The sequence below is a fragment of the Bombina bombina genome, chromosome 9, assembly GCF_027579735.1.
Source record: "Bombina bombina isolate aBomBom1 chromosome 9, aBomBom1.pri, whole genome shotgun sequence".
NCBI lineage: Eukaryota > Metazoa > Chordata > Amphibia > Anura > Bombinatoridae > Bombina > Bombina bombina.
Genome location: NC_069507.1, coordinates 104,118,376 through 104,126,738, shown reverse-complemented (window position 1 = coordinate 104,126,738; position 8,363 = coordinate 104,118,376). Strand labels below are relative to the sequence as shown.

The window sequence follows — 8,363 nt, the reverse complement described above, 5'->3', positions numbered from 1 at the left end:
CTTGACAAATTGCTGGTCGAAGATCTCTAAGCGAACAGCAATTTCTCTCTGCTAATGAGTGTGAGCAATCCGTGCTACGCTGCAGGTACCTAAAGGGGCTTTGACCATCTGTCGGTAGGGGTTAGTTAGCTAGTTTTGAAGTGCCACCAACGAATGAGAACTTTTACAAAGTTCAAGTTATTGAAAAGTTGCCTAAACTATAAAATAGTTGATAAAGTTTGCATTTTAATAAACGTGATCGGTCTTTTTCCCAAAACAGTTATATGTGTTTTATTTATTTAGTTGGTTAAGTTAGTAAACAAAATGACGCAATAGAAGGTTTATCCCTTATGAGTATTCACATGCACAGTTATAAACATGATCCAGAATCCCCAACGTACATGAGAAAACACACAAGCAAATAATTTCACAAAAGTTTTAATGGCATTATTTAATATCCTTGCATAATTTTCATTTTCTTTGTCTCTCCACAGCTTCTTTTCCCTTCTTTGAACTGGTTGGCTCTGCTTTTTTCCCAGTCAAAAGTTTCAATTTAAGGAGAAGAAAAAAAGAAAAGAAAAAAAAGAGAAACAGAAATTTGGAATACATGACAGCGTTGCTTTAATTGATAGTTCTTTGATCTCTCTTTTATGATTTATTATAGCATATAGTTATAAACAGCTTTTAAAAGGGACATGACTGCATTTTGCTTTGGAATAGAAGTATTTTTTGCAGTACTAATGTATAAGCACAAATTCAAAAGTAAACGTTATCACTAAAAAGGCACTACGTTTGAATGAGGGTGCACAGGACATATGTACGCATACATATCTCTCAACCTGTCCCAAAGGCTCTCTCAAATAGGAGGATTGTGGGTGGTGGCAAACCGGTGCTTGTGGGTGAGGCTGTAAAAGGAAAGTCAAGACTGCAGACATTTACTTGGCGCAACTGTGACTATCCCTAAAAAAAAACCTACAAAAAACAGGACATTTGCCCTGGCCAGAAAAGCTTGGGGGGAGAGAAAGCAGACCTACCAACCAGCAAGAACCCTGCACAGGGCTGGTCCTCAACTATGGGCAGTATATTTTAGGTTTAGACAAAAGTAAAACAAAAAAAAATATATATATAGAAATATGTCCTCTTATGGTGACATTTCATCTAAGAGTGTAGAAATTTGTTTATAAACAACAAACAATAGAAATTTAAACTTGGGTTGATTTTAAACTAAGTTAAAGTGTATTACTTATGCTAATTATCATTGACAACAACCCTTATCCCCACAAGATCGTAGTGTAAATCCAGGCGATTTAGAAATATATCTGACAGGACAATATGGAATTCTACATATGCCCCATGTATACTAAAATCTGAAACAGTGAAAACGTTTACTACAAGCTATTGTGCCAATACAAGAATATTGTATTCTGCTTAAAATTATAATGTATTCATGTGCATTTCAATTTTGAATTTGATGTCCCTTTAATGACATTATGATTTGAAGAAAATTAAAAACATCTCAATAAAACATTGATGCAACAGTTCCAATAATGCTGCTTAGAAAGTTCATAAGACAACAATATTTATTTCAATGATTCCTGATTAGAAATAAAAACTTAGATGAGGTACCCATAAAAACATATATTAAAAAAATAACTAAATATATACAGATTTATACATATACAGTATTCTTATACCAAGTAAATGCTATAGTTAGATGCTTTCCCAGCCCTATTTGACTGTCTTTATTCCTCTGACAAATGTATTGAGATGCCAGTTTCATTTTGACAGTTTCTTACTCTCACCTCAAGCAAAGATTCCTCCAATTGTCGATGCTAGGATAATTACCAGAATTACACAGCAAATCAGAATCATTATCTTCTTCTGCAAGTGGAGAAGATGTTTAGGGAGAAATGAAAATAGGTCAAGTTAAAAAGTTTGACTTAGAGACAAGAGAGAAAAAGTGAGAGAGAAAAATAGAGAAAGAGAAAGAGGTAAAGAGAGGGAGTGTTCCTTCATTTAATTTGTGAATATGTATTTACCTCCTTAGGCACCATTTAACTTTTTTTATATTTACAAAATGTAAAAACATAAATATCAAATGAGTGTGTCAGTAGCAAGTTATATTGATGATTATCAAGTAATTCTCACTAAGGGCCTGATTTACTAAAGTTTTTACTTCATTACTTTTCGGCACTAAACAAATGCCGAAGATTAAGGCCCCAAGCGGTATTCGGCAATTTTTGGAGCCATATTTATTCTTGTGAAAGTGCAACACACAGATCTGCACAGATCTTAATGTGTTGCATCTTCACAATAAGAAATCTGGCTCCAAAAATTGCTGGATGCTTCTTGCAGACTTCATCTTTAGCATTTTTTTAGTGCTGAAAAGTCCAAATGCACAGGACAAATTTTATGTAACACAACAAAAGTACACTTAATCTCATAATTCCAATATGGCTTCTTTCTACTGAATCTAACAATCACTTGATATTTAGTTTTGCAAGTCTCATAAAAGCGAGTGCACTTCATCATTTTTGGTTCTACTGGGTAAAAGCTAATTTAGGTTGGTTTGATATTTAAAAGCTCATATTTACCAACACATTTGTGGTATAGATTGTTATGTACATTATCAACATGAAATAAAATATAATCTATCATTCTATTTTCCCCAAATCATTCAGATGCTCTGGAGATGTTTTGGATTCTTAGAGGTTGAGTATTGTGATATTTATTTCTGGTGTACTAGATTAGGGGGTTGGTTAAAGGATTATTGTACACTAGTTTTTTCTTTGCATAAATGTTTTGTAGATGATCCATTTCTATAACCCATCTGGGAGTCTTTTTGTAACAATGTATAGTTTTGCTTATTTTTAATAACATTGTGCTGATTTTAAGAGTTTTAATTTTCTTTAAAAAATTGCTAAACAATATTTTATATAAAAAGTGGCAACATCACCAAATAGATGATTTTGCAGATTGCTATTGGATAATAAATATTTCATTTTAATGTATTTATTTATCTTAAAATAGGACTGTTCAACTTGTAAGAATAATTGAAATATTTAATTAGTAAAATAAATAGACTGATTCATTATATGTTAAAACTACATTTAAAAACTGCTGAATTTTGCTGACCAGTTTCCATTATTGACGGAGTAACACTAGGTCTCAACATTTCTGTCTTTGCGATCTTCAGTCTTCATTCCATAATCACCATTAACGATTTAAAACAGAAACATTTCCTGTCTCACCAAGTCAAAACACGTAGATTCATCGTTTACAAAGTGATATAGAAAAACCATAATATTAGAGGAAGGGATTTGGTAAATATAGCAGCATATGGTCAATGTGAGGAACACAGGAGCGGCTACATAGGGAGGGTCTTCCAAGCAGGCGATTGGATCCATTCCCAACAGAAAGTGAAGGGTGGGTTACAGCCTTTAGTGTTTGTTATAAGGCAGGAGGAGGCTGGGGAGGTAGCTGGGATCAATCGCTGGTTAAAGTTGAGGAAATAGACTGAAGAGCAAAAGGAAAATGGATTATTGTGACACCATAATAATATAACATCTTAAAACTAAAAAAAATAATAGGACTATCATCTTGCAATAAGGTTGTACCTCTCTCTATAGAAACTTATTTTCAAATCCTAGAAAAATATAAGAGCTAGATCGCTGGTTTTCAAAGCTGTCCTCAGGCCTCTCCCTAACAGGCCAGATTTTGAGGATATCTGAACTGGAGCACAGGTGAAATAATCGGCTGATTAGTAAACCTGGTTATTTTCCTGCTCTCATCCAAGGTAATCCTGAAAACCTCAACTGTTGGCTCCTCAACAGGCCAGGTTTTCTGGATTACCTTGGAGGAGAGCAGGAAAATAACCAGGTTTACCCGAGGAAAGGTTTGAAAACCAGTGAGCTAGATCTTTCAGACCTGAGTATCCTATTACCATGAACATCACCAGCCAAGAACTGTGCTTATTTCTATTTAGCAGGTCAACCTGTTTCCACGTACAGAGATATGAAACCCCCCAACAATGATTTTGTAATTCACACAGCATTTAATAAGTGATCAATTTATTTCTATTTTCACTTGTGCTTCTTTCCCATTGTATTCTGTATAAATGAGATATCTAGATAGGGGTCTGGAGCGCTACACGGCAGGAAATAGTGCTTCCATCTAGTGCGCTTGCAAATGGGGAACATTGTAGCAAAACTGTTGCCAGATAGTGCTCAAGACATGCATGCCCCTAACTTTATCGCCCTGCTTTTCAACAAATGATACCAAGAAGAAATGAAGAAAATTTGATAATAGAAGCAAATTAGAAAGTCGTTTTAAATTGCATGCGTTATCTGAATAATTAAAAAAAAAAATGGGGGTTTCATGTCCCTTTAATAGTAAAATATTTTTCCTATAGACTATTAAACTTTTTGCACTTTGTTTCCCAAATTTTATTTTTTTCTTTGAGACACATATGGCATCTCTCATGATCATTTTAATAATTTATTCTTAGAGAAAGATAGTCTGAGAATTTTTTGTGATACTCTTAGTACATAATCTCATTTTAAAAGGTTACAATAAAAGAAAGCAGTCTACTATGATATAATATACATATATCATATTATATTAAATTAATATACATGTATCCATCTTCATATTACTTTTTACTGTAAAATGTGTCTCCCCTTAATGTTTTCCAAATTACTTATTATACCAGTATCAGAAGATTGAATATATTGGAATATATTGGAAATTGTTCCTTCATTTGTATTTATATATTTGAAATAGCTGGTGTTGCTCATTAAAACCCTCACCTATTGTTATCAAGAATACTCCTGTTTAAATGGTCTCTCTGAATAAACATGAAATGCAGACCTGCTTGTGTTACTTCTCTCTATAAAGTCAAAGTCTATAACTTAGGTATTGACATACTAACTATAGCTGGGGGGTTCAATGTGCAAAATCAGCTTTTTCACATATGAAAATCTGTCTCAGTCTCACCCCCAACTGTGAGGATAATTTATATTCCTGTCTCATGTTTACATAGTTTTATACAGAAAATACAGCTGTATTCATATTTTAGTATAGGTGGTGGTTTCAACATGCAAACAGAGCTATTTCAAATAACAAAATAAAGGTGAAGGAGCTGCTTGCAAACAATTTAGTACACAGCAAGTAATATGTATCATTGGGAAAACATTAAATGGGAGACATTTTTACAGTAAAATATCCCTTTAGCTTGTTTTGTTTAGTTTTATGCATCCGTATTTTTTTAAATGTGAATCAGTGTCATTGTCTGTACAGATAACTATGTTACTCTTGTAAAATTATTAGTGTTATCATTAAATCGAAAAGTGCTTCCAAATTCCATTTTCTTAATTTACAAAGATGTCCTTCCATCCTCTATTTCTCGGATAATCAGGACAACATTTGTCATCAAGCGATAACAGATCGGATTCTAAGGATACTCTTGCTTGAGCAGATATAATTTAATCACCAGAGCCCAGTAATTGTTTAACCAACATATGCTTAATTTTTTAATCACTATGGGCTAGATTACACGTGGAGCTCAAAAATATTAGGGCTATTGTGTGCTAACATTGCTTGAGTATAGTCACTATAGCTTTAATTTCTGCATTTATGGTACTAGTTGAAAGTAATATTTTAGCGATTGATCAAAAGTCTGGGGCACACTAACCCCTTACATGACAGACTTCTATGGGACATGCTAAAAATGCAGAAGGTTTGTTAAACCTCCACTCAGGTAAGTTCTCTGGAAAAAAGAGTGAACCCAGAGGTACCAAATGGCCTAATACCTTCAGATAACCAATGATATCTAATAACAAATGGCTGTAGTCAAACTGTGTTGGGCTATTGTGGTTCCTTTATTCCCATCTCTATAGGAATCCCATTCCGGTGGCCATCTTGGATTTCATTCTGCAGCAGTGTGCCCCTATATCAGTTAGCTGGACTACTGTGAAGTGCCAGCCTGCTTCACTAGCACCACTGTGGTGCTTTTCGTCTGTGAGTAGCCATTTGTTATTAGGTATCATTGATTTTTTTTCTTTGAGACACATATGGCATCTCTCATGATCATTTTAATAATTTATTCTTACAGAAAGATAGTCTGAGAATTTTTTGTGATACTCTTAGTACATAATCTCATTTTAAAAAGGTTACAATAAAAGAAAGCAGTCTACTATGATATAATATACATATATCATATTATATTAAATTAATATACATGTATCCATCTTCATATTACTTTTTACTGTAAAATGTGTCTCCCCTTAATGTTTTCCAAATGACTTATTATACCAGTATCAGAAGATTGAATATATTGGAATATATTGGATATTGTTCCTTCATTTGTATTTATGTATTTGAAATAGCTGGTGTTGCTCATTAAAACCCTCACCTATTGTTATCAAGAATACTCCTGTTTAAATGGTCTCTCTGAATAAACATGAAATGCAGACCTGCTTGTGTTACTTCTCTCTATAAAGTCAAAGTCTATAACTTAGGTATTGACATACTAACTACAGGTAGTGCAGAATTATTAGGCAAATGAGTATTTTGACCACATCATCCTCTTTATGCATGTTGTTTTACTCCAAGCTGTATAGGCTCGAAAGCCTACTACCAATTAAGCATATTAGGTGATGTGCATCTCTGTAATGAGAAGGGGTGTGGTCTAACACCCTATATCAGGTGTGCATAATTGTTAGGCAACTTCCTTTCCTTTGGCAAAATGGGTCAAAAGAAGGACTTGACAGGCTCAGAAAAGTCAAAAATAGTGAGATATCTTGCAGAGGGATGCAGCACTCTTAAAATTGCAAAGCTTCTGAAGCGTGATCATCGAACAATCAAGCGTTTCAATCAAAATAGTCAACAGGGTCGCAAGAAGCGTGTGGAAAAACCAAGGCGCAAAATAACTGCCCATGAACTGAGAAAAGTCAAGCGTGCAGCTGCCAAGATGCCACTTGCCACCAGTTTGGCCATATTTCAGAGCTGAAACGACCACCACTGAACAAGACACACAAGCTGAAACGTCAAGACTGGGCCAAGAAATATCTCAAGACTGATTTTTCTAAGGTTTTATGGACTGATGAAATGAGAGTGAGTCTTGATGGGCCAGATGGATGGGTCAGATGGCTGGATTGGTAAAGGGCAGAGAGCTCCAGTCCGACTCAGACGCCAGCAAGGTGGAGGTGGAGTACTGGTTTGGGCTGGTATCATCAAAGATGAGCTTGTGGGGCCTTTTCGGGTTGAGGATGGAGTCAAGCTCAACTCCCAGTCCTACTGCCAGTTTCTGGAAGACACCTTCTTCAAGCAGTGGTACAGGAAGAAGTCTGCATCCTTCAAGAAAACATGATTTTCATGCAGGACAATGCTCCATCACACGCGTCCAAGTACTCCACAGCGTGGCTGGCAAGAAAGGGTATAAAAGAAGAAAATCTAATGACATGGCCTCCTTGTTCACCTGATCTGAACCCCATTGAGAACCTGTGGTCCATCATCAAATGTGAGATTTACAAGGAGGGAAAACAGTACACCTCTCTGAACAGTGTCTGGGAGGCTGTGGTTGCTGCTGAACGCAATGTTGATGGTGAACAGATCAAAACACTGACAGCATCCATGGATGGCAGGCTTTTGAGTGTCCTTGCAAAGAAAGGTGGCTATATTGGTCACTGATTTGTTTTTGTTTTGTTTTTGAATGTCAGAAATGTATATTTGTGAATGTTGAGATGTTATATTGGTTTCACTGGTAAAAATAAATAATTGAAATGGGTATATATTTGTTTTTTTGTTAAGTTGCCTAATAATTATGCACAGTAATAGTCACCTGCACACACACATATCCCCCTAAAATAGCTATAACTAAAAACAAACTAAAAACTACTTCCAAAACTATTCAGCTTTGATATTAATGAGTTTTTTGGGTTCATTGAGAACATGGTTGTTGTTCAATAATAAAATTAATCCTCAAAAATACAACTTGCCTAATAATTCTGCACTCCCTGTATAGCTGGGGGGTTCAATGTGCAAAATCAGCTTTTTCACATATGAAAATCTGTCTCAGTCTCACCCCCAACTGTGAGGATAATTTATATTCCTGTCTCATGTTTACATAGTTTTATACAGAAAATACAGCTGTATTCATATTTTTAGTATAGGTGGTGGTTTCAACATGCAAACAGAGCTATTTCAAATAACAAAATAAAGGTGAAGGAGCTTCTTGCAAACAATTTAGTACACAGCAAGTAATATGTATCATTGGGAAAACATTAAATGGGAGACATTTTTACAGTAAAATATCCCTTTAGCTTGTTTTGTTTAGTTTTATGCATCCGTATTTTTTTCAATGTGAATCAGTGTCATTGTCTGTA

The 8,363-nt window shown here is 34.9% G+C and overlaps 1 protein-coding gene across 2 annotated transcripts in view; it reads right to left on the bottom strand.

Annotated features, from left to right (window-relative positions):
* Positions 1 to 401: 401 nt before the first annotated feature.
* STX3 (syntaxin 3) overlaps positions 402 to 8,363 on the bottom strand; it is a 113,011-nt gene continuing 105,049 nt past the window's right edge. For both annotated transcript variants that reach the window (XM_053692290.1, XM_053692289.1), the window contains one exon: positions 402 to 3,495. The gene's annotated coding sequence lies outside the window, so the exon portion shown is untranslated. The remainder of the gene's footprint in view (positions 3,496 to 8,363) is intronic.